Source organism: Trichechus manatus, unplaced genomic scaffold (genome assembly GCF_000243295.1).
Source record: "Trichechus manatus latirostris isolate Lorelei unplaced genomic scaffold, TriManLat1.0 scaffold00042, whole genome shotgun sequence".
Taxonomy (NCBI): domain Eukaryota; kingdom Metazoa; phylum Chordata; class Mammalia; order Sirenia; family Trichechidae; genus Trichechus; species Trichechus manatus.
In genome coordinates, this window is record NW_004443978.1 from 9,902,354 (window position 1) to 9,914,968 (window position 12,615).

A 12,615-nucleotide genomic window follows, 5' to 3' on the forward strand; every position below is an offset into this window, starting at 1 on the left:
CCCTGGATTTCCCCTGTCCATTCAGCCAGCTCCTAACCCTTTTTGACTTCTTATCTCGCCTCTGGACAGGAGCCACCCATTTAGTCTCATGTAACTACTTGAGCCAAGAAGCACACTCTTCACGAGTATCATTTTATGTCTTATAGTCCAGTCTAATCTTTGTCTGAAGAGTTGGCCTTGGAAATGGTTTTAGTTCTGGGTTAACAAGAGTCCAGGGACCATGTCTTCTGGGGTTCCTCTAGTCTTAGACCATTAAGTCTGGTCTTTTTACTAGAATTTGAGTTCTGCACCCCATTTTTCTCCTGCTCCATCAGGGACTGTCTGTTGTGTTCCCTGTCAGGGCAGTCATTGGGGTAGCCAAGCACCATCTAGTTCTTCTGGTCTTAGGCTGGTAGAGTCTCTCGTTTATGTAACCCTTTCTGTCTCCTGGGCTAATATTTTCCGTGTGTCTTTGGTGTTTTTTATTCTCCTTTGCTCCAGGTGGGTTAGGACCAATTGATGCATCTTAGATGGCTGCTCACTAGCTTTTGAGACCCCAGACACCACTCACCAATGTGGGATGCAGAACATTTTCTTAATAAACTTTGTTATGCCAATTGACCTAAATGTCCCCTGAATCCATACTCCCCAGATCCCTGCCCCTGCTGCTCTGTCCCTTGATGTGTTTGGTTGTCTTCAGGAAACTTCTTAGCTTTTGCTTTAGTCCAATTGTGCTGACTTCCCCTGTATTGTGTATTGTCCTTCCCTTCACCTAAGATAATTCTTGTCTACTATCTAGTTAGTGAATTCCCCTCTCCCTCCCTCCCTACACTGGTAAACATCAAAGAATGTTTTCTTCTGTCTTTAAACCTTTTCTTGAGTTCTTATAATAGTGGTCTCGTACAATATTGGTCCTTTTGCAACTGACTAATTTCACTCAGCATAATGCCTCCCATATTCATCCATGTTATGAGATGTTTCACAGATTCATCATTGTTCTTTATTGTTACGTAGTAGTCCACTGTGTGAATGTACCATAATTTTTTTATCCATTGGCACCTAGGTTGTTTCCATCTTTTCGCTATTGTGAACAATGCTGCAGTGAACATGGGTGTGCATATATCTATTTGTGTGACAACTCTTATTTCTCTAGGATATATTCCAAGGAGTGAGATTGCTGGATCATATGGTGCTTCTATGTCTACCGTTCTAACGAAGCACCAAATCAATTTCCAACGTGGTTGTACCATTTTACATTCCCACCAACAGTGTATAAGTGTTCCAGTCTCTCCACAACCTCTACAACATTTGTTATTTTGTGTTTTTTGGATTAATGCTAGCCTTGTTGGGGTGAGATGGTATCTCATTGTACTTTTGATTTGCATTTCTCTAATGGCTAATGATCGTGAGCATTTCTTCATGTGTCTGTTAGCTGCCTGAATGTCTTCTTTAGCGAAGTGCCTGTTCATATCCTTTGCCCATTTTTTAATTGGGTTATTTGTCTTTTTGTTGTTGATTTTAGAGATGAGACGCTGATTGAATTTGTCATAGCCAAAAATTTTTTCCCAGTCTGTAGGCTGTCTTTTGACTCTTTTGGTGGCGTCTTTTGATGAGCATGTTTGATTTTTAGGAGTTCCCAGTTATCTGGTCTCTCTTCTGGTGCTTTTGCATTGTTACTTATGGTTCGTTTTGTGTTTATGCCATGTATTAAGGCTCCTAGCATTGTCCTTATTTTTTCTTCCATGATCTTTATCGTTTTATATTTAGGTCTTTGATCCATTTTGAGTTAGTTTTTGTACGTGGTGTGAGGTATGGGTCTTGTTTCAGTTTTTTGCAGATGGATATCTGGTTATGCCAGCACCATTTGTTAAAGAGACTGTCTTTTCCCCATTTAACAGACTTTGGGCCTTTGTCAAGTATCAGCTGTTCATAGGTAGATGAATTTACATCTGGATTCTCAATTCTGTTCCGTTGGTCTATGTGCCAGTACCAGGCTGTTTTGACTATGGTGACGATATAATAGATTCTAAAATCAGGTAGTGTGAGGCCTCCCACTTTGTTCTTCATCATGAGTAATGCTTTATTTATTAGGGGCCTCTTCCCTTTCCATATGAAGTTGGTGATTTGTTTCTCCATCTCATCAAAAAATGTCATTGGAATTCGGATCGGAATTGCGTTGTATCTGTAGATCACTTTGGGTAGAATTGACATTTTCATAATGTTGAGTCTTCCTATCCATGAGCAAGGTATGTTTTTCCACTTATGTAGGTCTCTTTTGGTTTCTTGCAGTAGCGTCTTGTAGTTTTCTTTGTGTAGGTCTTTGATGTCTCTAGTTAGATTTATTCCTATGTATTTTATCTTCTTATGGGCTATTGTAAATGGTATTGATATGGTGATTTCTTCTTCAAAGTTCTCTTTGTTCGTGTGGAGGAATCCAACTGATTTTTGTGTGTTTATCTTGTATCCTGAAAGTTTGCTGAAATCTTCTATTAGTTCCAATAGTTTTCTTGTGGATTCTTTGGGGTTTTCTGTGTATAAGATCATATCATTTGCAACTAGGGATACTTTTACTTCTTCCTTACCAATTTGGATGCTCTTTATTTCTTTTTCTAGCCTAATTTCTCTGGCTAGGACCTCCAGCACAATGTTGAATAAGAGTGGTGATAAAGGGCATCTTGTCTGGTTCCCATTGTCAAGGGGAGTACTTTCACACACTCTCCGTGTAGGATGATGTTGGCTGTTGGCTTTGTACAAATGCCCTTTATTATGTTGAGGAATTTCTCTTCTCTTTCTACTTTTCTGAGAGTTTTTATCATGAATGGGTGTTGGCCTTTGTCAAATGCCTGTTCTGCACCAATTGATAAGATCATGTGGTTCTTGTCTCTTGTTTAATTTATGTGAGTGTTTATATTGATTGTTTTTCTAATGTTGAACCATCCCTGCATCCCTGGTATGAATCTCACTTGGTCATGGTGAATTATTTTTTTGATATGTTGCTGAATTCTGTTGTCGAGAATTTTGTTGAGGATTTTTGCGTCAATGTTCATGAGGGATATTGGTGTGTAATTTTCTTTTGTTGTGGTGTCTTTACCTGGTTTTGGTATCAGGGCTGTGCTGGCTTCATAGAATGAGTTTGGGAGTATTCCATCCTTTTCTATGCTCTGAAATACCTTTAGTAGTAGTGGTGTTAACTCTTCTCTGAAAGTTTGGTAGAATTCTTCAGTGAAGCCATCTGGTCGAGGGCTTTTTTTTGTTGGGAGTTGTTTAATTACCTTTTCAATCTCTTCTTTTGTTATAGGTTTATTTAGTTTTTCTACCTCAATTTGTGTTAGGTAGGTAGTGAGTTTCTAGAAATTTGTCCATTTCCTCTAGGTTTTAAAATCTGTTGGAGTACAGTTTTTCATAGTATTCTGTTATGATTCTTTAATTTAAGTTGGTGCTGTTGTGATATCACCCATCTCATTTCTTATTCAGGTTATTTGCTTCCTCTCCTGTTTTTCTTTTGTCAGTTTGGCCAAGGTTTATTGATTTTGTCGATCTTTTCAAAGAACCAGCTTTGATATTTTTAACTCTTTCAATTGTTTTTCTAGTTTGTATGTCAGTTAATACTGCTCTAATTTTTATTATTTGCTTTCTTCTGGTGCCTGGGGCTTCTTTTGCTGCTCTCTTTCTATTTGTTCGAGTTGTAGGGTTAATGTTTTGATTTTAGCACTTTCTTCTTTTTGGATGTGTGCATTTATTGCTATAAATTGACCTCTGTGCACTGCTTTTGCTGTGTCCCAACTGTTGTGGTAGGATGTGTTTTGATTCTCATTTGATTCCATGAATTTCTTTATTCCATCCTTAGTTTCTTCTATAACCCAGTATTTTTTGAGCAAGATGTTGTTCAGTTTCCATGTATTTGATTTTTTTCCCTTACTTTTTCTGTTATTGATTTCTACTTCTATGGCTTTATTGTCAGAAAAGATGCTTTGTAATATTTTGATGCTTTGGATTCTGTTAAGGATTTGTTTGTGGCCTAATATGTGGTCTATTCTGGAGAATGTTCCATGTGGTTTGGAAAAGGAAGTATACTTGGTTGCTGTTGGGTGGAGTGTTCAGTACATATGTATGAGATCAAGTTGGTTGACTGTGGCATTTAGATCTTCCATATCTTTATTGAACTTCTTTCTGAGTGTTCTGTCCTTCACCGAAAGTGGTGTGTTGAAATCTCCTACTATTATTGTGAAGCTGTATATTTCTCTTTTCAATACTGTTAGAGTTGTTTTATGTGTTTTGGAGCCCTGTCATTGGGTGCGTAAATATTAATTGTGGTTATGTCCTCCTGGTGTGTTGACCCTTTAATCATTATATAGTGTCCTTCCTTACCCTTTGTGGTGGATTTTACTTTAAAGTCTATTTTTTGTCAGAGATTAATATTGCCACTCCTGCTCTTTTTTGACTGTTGTTTGCTTGATATATTTTTTCCGTTCTCTGAGTTTTAGTTTGTTTGTGTCTTTAAGTCTAATGTGTGTTTCTTGTAGGCAATATATAGACGGATCATGTTTTTTATCCATTTTGCCACTCTCTGTCTCTTTATTGGTGCATTTAGTTCATTTATATTCAGTGTAATTATTGATAGGTATGACTGTAGTGCTGTCATTTTGTTTTTTTTGTGTGTGTGTTATTGACGTTTTCTTCATTCCACTTATTTTTCTGTGTTGAGTTGTTTTTGTTTATGTATTTTCTTTACGTCATTTTCATTGTTGTTGATTTTGTATTGGCTGAGTGTTATGTTTTTCTTGTTTTTTTATTTTGATGTGTAGGATTGTTAGTTTCCTTTGTGGTTACCTTAATATTTACCCCTATTTTTCTAAGTTTCAACCACTCTTATTTCTTTATATTGCCTTGACTTCCTCCTCATATGAAAGATCTATGACTACATTATTTAGGCCCTCTTTTTTGTTTTACTGTTGTCATCTTTTAAATATTGATGTCTCTGTTTGTTTGTTTTCAGCGTTTTAGCTTTGATTTATTTTTGTGAGTTCCCTATCTGGGTTGATACCTGGTTGTTCTATCTTGTGTTCTGGTCTTGGGTTGTTATCTTATGTTATTGATTTTCTAACTGAAGGACTCCCTTTAGTATTTCTAGTAATTTTGGTTTGCTTTTTGCAAATTCTCTAAACTTCTGTCTATCGGGAGGTGCCCTAATTTTGCCATCATGTTTGAGAGACTGTTTTGCTGGATATATAATTCTTGGCTGGCAATTTTTTTCCTTCAAGGCTTTACATATGTCATCTCATTGCCTTCTTTCCTGCATGGTTTCTGCTGAGTAGTCTGAGCTTAGTCTTATTGACTCTCCTTTGTAGGTGACTTTTTGTTTATCCCTAGCCGCTCTTAAAATTCTCTTTGTTTTTGGCAAGTTTGATTATAATATGTCTTGGTGACTTTCTTTTGGGATCTACCTTGTGTGGGGTTCGATGATCTTCTTGGATAGATATCTTCTTATCTTTTACGATATCAGAGAAGTTTTCTGCCAACAAATCTTCAACAATTCTCTCTGTATTTTCTGCTATCCACCCCCACCCCGCCCTGTTCTGGTACTCCAGTTACTTGTAGATTATTCCTCTTGATAGAATCCCACATTAGTTTTAGAGTTTCTTCATTTTCTTAAATTCTTTCATCTGATTTTTCCTCACATAAGTTGGTGTCAAGTGCTTTATCTTCAATCTCAGTAATTCTGACTTCCATGGCCTCAATTCTGCTCCTATGACTTTCTATTGAGTTGTTGAATTCTGAAATATTATTGTTAATGTTTTGGATTTCTGTTTGCTGTCTCTCTATTGATTCTTGCAGCCTGTTAAATTTGTCATTATGCTCTTGTATAACCTTCTTAACTTCCTCTATTGCTTTGTTTGTGTTCCTTGGCTTATTCTGAATTTTGCATGATCTCCTTCCTGATCTCTTGAAGAGCTCTGTATCTTAATCTTTTGAATTCTACCTCCAGTAATTTCAAGAAGTTCTCTTCCTCCAGAAGGTTTCTTGATTCTTTGTTTTGCTCACTTGCTGAAGCCATCATGGTCTGCTTGTTTATGTGATTTGATATTGACTGTTTTCTCCCTGCCATCAATAATTTATTTATTTTGTGTTTGCTTACTGTGTCCTAGCTTCTTGTTTTCTTTTGTTTTAATATGCCCAAATAGGCTGGTCATGTGAGGTACTTTGATTATTGGCATTTTTGAAGCTGTCACGTCCTGTCACCAGGTGATTAGAGCCTTTACTAGGTGTGTGAGCCCAGGAGTCCATTTACTTTTCTTGTGTGAGTTCAGCTCAGGTGTCCAGGTTGTTGGTCACCAAGTGTGTGGTGGAGACTGTTACCTACCATCCTAGAAAGGCTGGTGTGATTTGAGTAGGCACAAATATCTGGCTTCAGTAGGAGGTTATGTGCTGAACAAGGCAGGGGGCTGATGGCTGCCCTTGTATGTCTGGGTGGAAGGCGTGTCCCTGTTCTGTAGAGCGCGTAGGTGGGTGAATTTTGCAGCCAGACTATGGACACCCAATGCTGTTGACTATAAAGACTGGGAGGCATCACTAATTCTTGGACCCCTGTCATGGGGGACTAGGTGGCATGGGTGGAACCATTAGTCCTTAGGCCTCTGATGTGAGTAGGTGAGGACCCTGCTTAATGGGCAGGGTGGTGTCAAATGTCACAAATCTGCCACTCCTTCTTATAGCTGATACAGTTGAAAATAGGCTGCAGGGATGTACTCTGTTATACTGTGCTGATGAGGGCCTATGCTGTTGAAATTGACCCACACAGGTCTATAGGGGTAAAAGGCATTCATGGTCCATGGACCTCTTATGCCTGTGCCCAGGTAAAGGATCTGTGCCTGCCCTGAGTTTCTGGCTTAGCGGGACTTGCAGATTATTTTTTCCCATTTGTTCATTTGTTCCCTCTCCAAAGCCAGCTCAGGGTGCGCGATGGGTCCTACTTCTGGCCCGGGGGCACAGCAATCACTGAAGCCAGACTGGACTTGGAACAGTGCGGGGAGGGGACAGGTAAATTGGAGAGAGGTACTTTCCAAAAGGTGGGTTTTTTTGATCCACTCAGTAGATTAGACGCACATACTTACCTTTGCCAATAAAGCACCACTTCTCACTGGTTCTGGAGGCTTGAGCACACTCTCCGCTGCTCAGGGTCTCCTGATGTAGAAAACCCATCCCAAGTGCCAGTGCTCGCCTCACTGCGCGCCAGCCGATCCAGCCTGCAGGGTGCTGGTGCCAGCCAGGTCAGCTCTGGCAACTCCTCGCTGCTTCTGAACTATCTCTCCCTCCCTGCTCTGTCTGATTCCTCAACTTTGTCTTTGATGTTCAGGGCTCCTAGATTTTCATATATGATCAATTCACTTGTTTTTTCAGGTCTTTGTTGTAAGAGGGACAACAGGAAGCGTCTGACTACTCCATCATCTTGGCCCTGCCTCCCCTTTTTACTCTTTTGGTGAAGTTTTTTGATGAGCATAAGTGTTTAATTTTTAGAAGATCCAAGTTATCTAGCTTATCTTCTGGAGTGTGTGTGTTATTATTTATGGTTTGTATCCTGTTAATGCTGTGTATTAGGGCCTCTAGCATTGATCCTATTTTTCCTTCTATGATCTTTATAGTTTTTGGTTTTATATTTAGGTCTTTCATCCATTTTACTTTTTGTGTATGGTGTGACGTGTGGGTCCTGTTTCATTTTTTTGCAGATGGACATCCAGTTTTGCCAGCACCATTTGTTAAAGAGACTGTCTTTTCCCCCCATTTAATGGACTCTGGGCCCTTGTCAAAGATCAGGTGACAGTAGGTGGATGGATTTACATCTGGGTTCTCAATTCTCTTCCATTGGTCGATGTATCTATCATCGTACCAGTACCAGGCTGTTTTGACTACCGTAGCTGTATGGTAGGTTCTGAGGTCAGCTACTGCGAGTCCTCCTTCGTTATTCTTCTTCAATAGTGCTTTGCTTGTCTGGGGCCTCTTCCCATTCCATATAAAGTTAATGATTAGTTTTTCCATCTCTTTAAAGAATGTTGTTGGTATTTGGATCATGAATTACATTGTATTTGTAAATTGCTTTGGGTAGAACTGACATTTTCACAATGTTGAGTCTACCTAGCCATGAGCATGGTATGCTTTTCCATTTATGTAGATCTCTTTTGATTTATTGCAGTAGTGGTTTGTAGTTTTCTTTGTATAGGTCTTTTACATCCCTGGTTAGATTTATTCCTAAGTATTTTACTTTTTTAGGGGCTATTATAAATGGTATTGATTTGCTGATTTCTTTTTCATCATTCTCTTTATTGGTGTATAGGAATCCACCTGATTTTTATCTTTATCTTGTATCCTGCTAGTCTGCTGAATCTTTCTATCAGTTCCAGTAGTTTTTTCATGGAGTCTTTTGAGTTTTCTAAATATAGTATCATATCATCTGCAAATAGGGACAGGTTTACTTCTTCATTACCAATTTGGATGCCCTTTATTTCTTTTTCTTGCCTTATTGCTCTAGCTAGGATTTCCAGCACAATGTTAAATAAGAGTGGTGATGAAGGGCATTCTTGTGTTCCTGTTCTCAGGCAGAATGTTTTCAGCCTCTCTCCATTAAGAATGATGCTGGCTGTTGGTTTTGTATAGATGGCCTTTATTATGTTGAGGAATTTCCCTTCTATACTTCTCTCTTTTATTGAGAGTGCTTATCAGGAATGGGTGTTGGACTTTGTCGAATGCCTTTTCTGCATCGATTGAGATGATCAAGTGGTTCTTTTATTTAATTTTTTTTGGTGGATTAGGTTGATTGATTTTCTAATATTGAACCATCCTCGCATACCTGGTATGAATTCTACTTGGTCGTGGTGTATTATTTTTTTGATATGATACTGAATTCTATTGGCTAGGATTTTGTTGAGAATTTTTGCCTCTATCTTCATGAGAGATAGCGGTCTGTAATTTTTTTTTTTTGTGGTGTCTTTGCCTGGTTTTGGTATCAGGGTTATGCTGGCTTCATAGAATGACTTTGGAAGTATCCCTTCCTTTTCTGTGTTCTGAAATAGTTTGAGTAGTACTCATGTAAGCTCTTCTCTGAATTTTTGGTAGAATTCTCTAACGAAGCCATCTGGGCCGGGGTTTTTTTTTATTGGGAGTTTTTTTTATTACCTTTTCAGTCTCCTGTCTTGTTATGATCTATTCAGATTTTCAACATCATTTTGTGTTATTTGGGGTAGGTAGTATGTTTCTAGAAATTTGTCCATTTTCTCTAGGATTTCAAATTTGTTAGAGTGTAGTTTTTTATAATACTGTGTTATGATCCTTTTTATTTCAGTTGGGTCTGTTGTAGTGTCCCCCGTTTCATTTCTTATTTGGGTTATTTGTGTCCTCCTCAGTTTTTCTTTTGTCAGTTTGGCCAGTGGTTTGTTGATTTTGTTGATCCTCTCAAAGAACCAACGTTTGGTTTTGTTAATTCTTTCTATTGTTTTTCTATTCTCTATTTCGTTTATTTCTGCTCTGATCTTTATTATTTCCTTTCTTCTGGTGGCTGTGGGCTTCTTTTGCTGTTCTCTTTCTATTTGTTTGAGCTGTGTAGCTAATGTTTTGATTTTGTCCCTTTCTTCTTTTTTGATGTGTGCATCTATTGCTATAAATTGACCTCTGAGCACTGCCTTTGGTGTGTCCCAAAGGTTTTGGTATGATGTGTTTTCATTCTCCTTTGATTCTAGGAATTTTTTTATTCCATCTTTGATTTCTTCTATTACCCAGTGGTTTTTAAGCAGAGTGTTTCTCAGTTTCCATGTAATTGATTTTTTCCATGCTCTTCCTGTTGTTAATTTCTACTTTGATGGTGTTGTGGTCCGAGAAGATACTTTGTATTATCTCAGTGTTTTGGATTTTGTTGAGGTTGCTTTGTGGCCTAACATGTGGTCTATTCTGGAGAGCTTTCCATGTGCATTGGAAAAGAATGTATTCTTTGCAGCTGTTGGGTGGAGTGTTCTATATATGTCTATGAGTTCAAGTCTGCTGATTGTGGCCTTTGATCTATGTCTTTGTTCAGTTTCTGGTAAAGTCTTTTGATGAAGAAAAGTTTTTAATTTTTATGAGAGCCCATGTGTTTATTTTGTCTTTTACTGTTTGTGTTATTGTTATTCGATAATCCATTGTTAAATGCTAGGCCTGACAATGTGGCCCCTGCATTTTCTTCTAAGGATTTTATGGTTTCAGTTTTCACGTTTAGGTCCTTAATCCTTTTTGAGTTTGTTTTTGTGTGTCGTATGAGACATGGATTCTATTTCGTTTTTCTGCGTGTGGAAATCCAGTTTTCCCAACACTATCTATTGAAGAGACTCTTTTTTCCCCATTGAATGGACTTAGCACCCTTGTCAAAAATCAGTTGACCATAGATGTGTTGGTTTATTTCTGGACTGTCAGTTCTATTCCATTCGTCTGTGTGTCTATTGTTATACCAGTACGAGGCTGTTTTGATTACTGTAGCTGTATAGTATGTTGTAAAATTGGGAAGTGTGAGTCCTCCTACTTTGTTCTTCTCTTTCAACATTGCTTTTGCTATTCAGGGCCTCTTGTCATTCCATATAAAGTTGAGGATAGGTTTCCATTTCTGTAAAGAATGCTGTTGGAATTTTGATTGGGAAAATCTACTTATTATTGATGTGACCTCAACCAAATAACTCAAGTTTTTTGAGCCTCAGCATCCTCATCACAAAAATAGGAATTATACATGCCTTAATATGATACACTGAGACAGACACAACATCATTTCTCTGCTCTTCATGTCAAAATGCATGGGGTATAATCACTAGAGAACATCGGGCAAAATCAAATCAAAAGAGATCCTACAAAGGTCCCTAGGTGGTGCAAATGGTTTGCATTTGACTACTAACTGAAAGGTCAGTGGTTTGAATCCACATAGTACTGCTGTGGAAGAAAGGCCTGGCAATCTACTTCCATAAAATTATAGACATTTGGGAGGAAAAAAGAGTGATCCTACAAAATAACTGGCCTATCAAGGACATGAAAAATAAAAAAAAGACTGAGGAACTATTCCAGGTTAAAGGAGACAAAAGAAACATGGCAACTAAGTGCAAAGTGTGGTACTAGACTGGATCTTATATGTAGTTCTAAAGGACATTGTTTGAACAGTTGGTAAGATTTGAAGAAGCTGTGTAGATTAGATAATAGGATTGGGTCAATGTTAGCTTCCATGATTATGATAATTTTACTGTTATGTAAGAGAACATCTTTTTTCTTAGGAAATCACACCGAAGTATTTAGTGGTTAAGGACGTTGTGACTGCAACTTACTCTCACATGATTCAGGGGGACTTAGAGATTGATAAAGGAAATGGAGCAGAATGTCAATGTAAATAATAAATGATCAAGTGGGATATACAGAAGTTATTTATACCATCCTTGCAACTTTTCTATAAATTTGAAATTATATCAAAACAAAATGTTACAAACTAGAATAAAATGAAAATAATATTATCTGCCTCACAGGGTCACTGTGAAATGTTAGGGTTACAAATGCCAGGCACATTAGGCCCTCCATAAGTGTTAGCTTTTCCCCTTCACATTCTTTCTCCAACCTTCCCTTCTCACCTCATTCTTCTGTGGATCAGACCTGTAGATCACATCAAACCACTCTTCAGTCCCAGAAGACACCATGCATAGCCCTGCCTCTGTGCCTTTGCAAGTGTGTTTCCTCTACTTGGAATTCCCCTTCTTCTGTCCCTGAACAAACTTCTCTTTACTCTTAAAGGCCTGGCTCAGATATTGTCTCCTTGGGAAGCCCTTCTCCCTTGAGCGAGTAAATGTCATTATTCCTCCTCTAGGTTCCTAAGGGACTCACCACAACTTTGCTGCAATATTTATTCCATTTTATTTCAGTTATTTTGTATATACAAGAGTTTAGCCCTTGAGGGCAGGGATCATGTAATACTTAATCTTTGTCCCCATCCCTGCATCAAGTACAGTGCCTGGTACGTAGTGGTTGCTCAAATAAAAGTTTATCAAAGTGAGTTAAATGTTTCTAGGCAACAGCAGACAATTGCTGCTTATTTTCTTACAGGCGAATGTCCTTTTGAGTTTCCTGGGGGTATAGTCTTTGAGAAAAATGGTTGCTAATTTAGGATTTTCATTCTGATATCTGATCTGTCTGGTGATAAATCCAGGTATATTTTATTGTAAACTCTTGTATTTAATGAAATGTTGTTGTTAGTTGCCATACAGCTGATTCTGGCTCATAGCAAGCCCATGTGTGCAGAGTAGAACTGCTCCTTAGGGTTTTCAAGGCTGTGATCTTTTGGAAGCAGATTGCCCAGCCAGTCTTCCAAGGGGCCTCTGGACTGGTTCAAAGCACCAATCTTTGGCTAGTAGTTAAGTGCTTAACCATTTATGCCAGCCGGAGACTATTTAATGAAATATACAAAACTAATTATGATACCACTTTAATTTCTTAAATGTTGACCTTTAGGGTAACAATCATTTATAACCTTCACCATCACGGTTTCTGTAAGATGGATGCTAGATATGATAAGACAAAACATTACAATGAATTTTTAATGGAATTTTACTGTACCATAGTCTTTACCGTGTTGTATTGATTTGTCTTTAA

General features: G+C 38.1%; 1 protein-coding gene across 2 annotated transcripts in view; it reads left to right on the forward strand.

Annotated features, from left to right (window-relative positions):
* The window catches only part of DZANK1 (double zinc ribbon and ankyrin repeat domains 1), a 134,750-nt gene that overhangs the window by 51,263 nt on the left and 70,872 nt on the right, over window positions 1-12,615 (forward strand). The gene's annotated exons all lie outside the window — the stretch shown is intronic.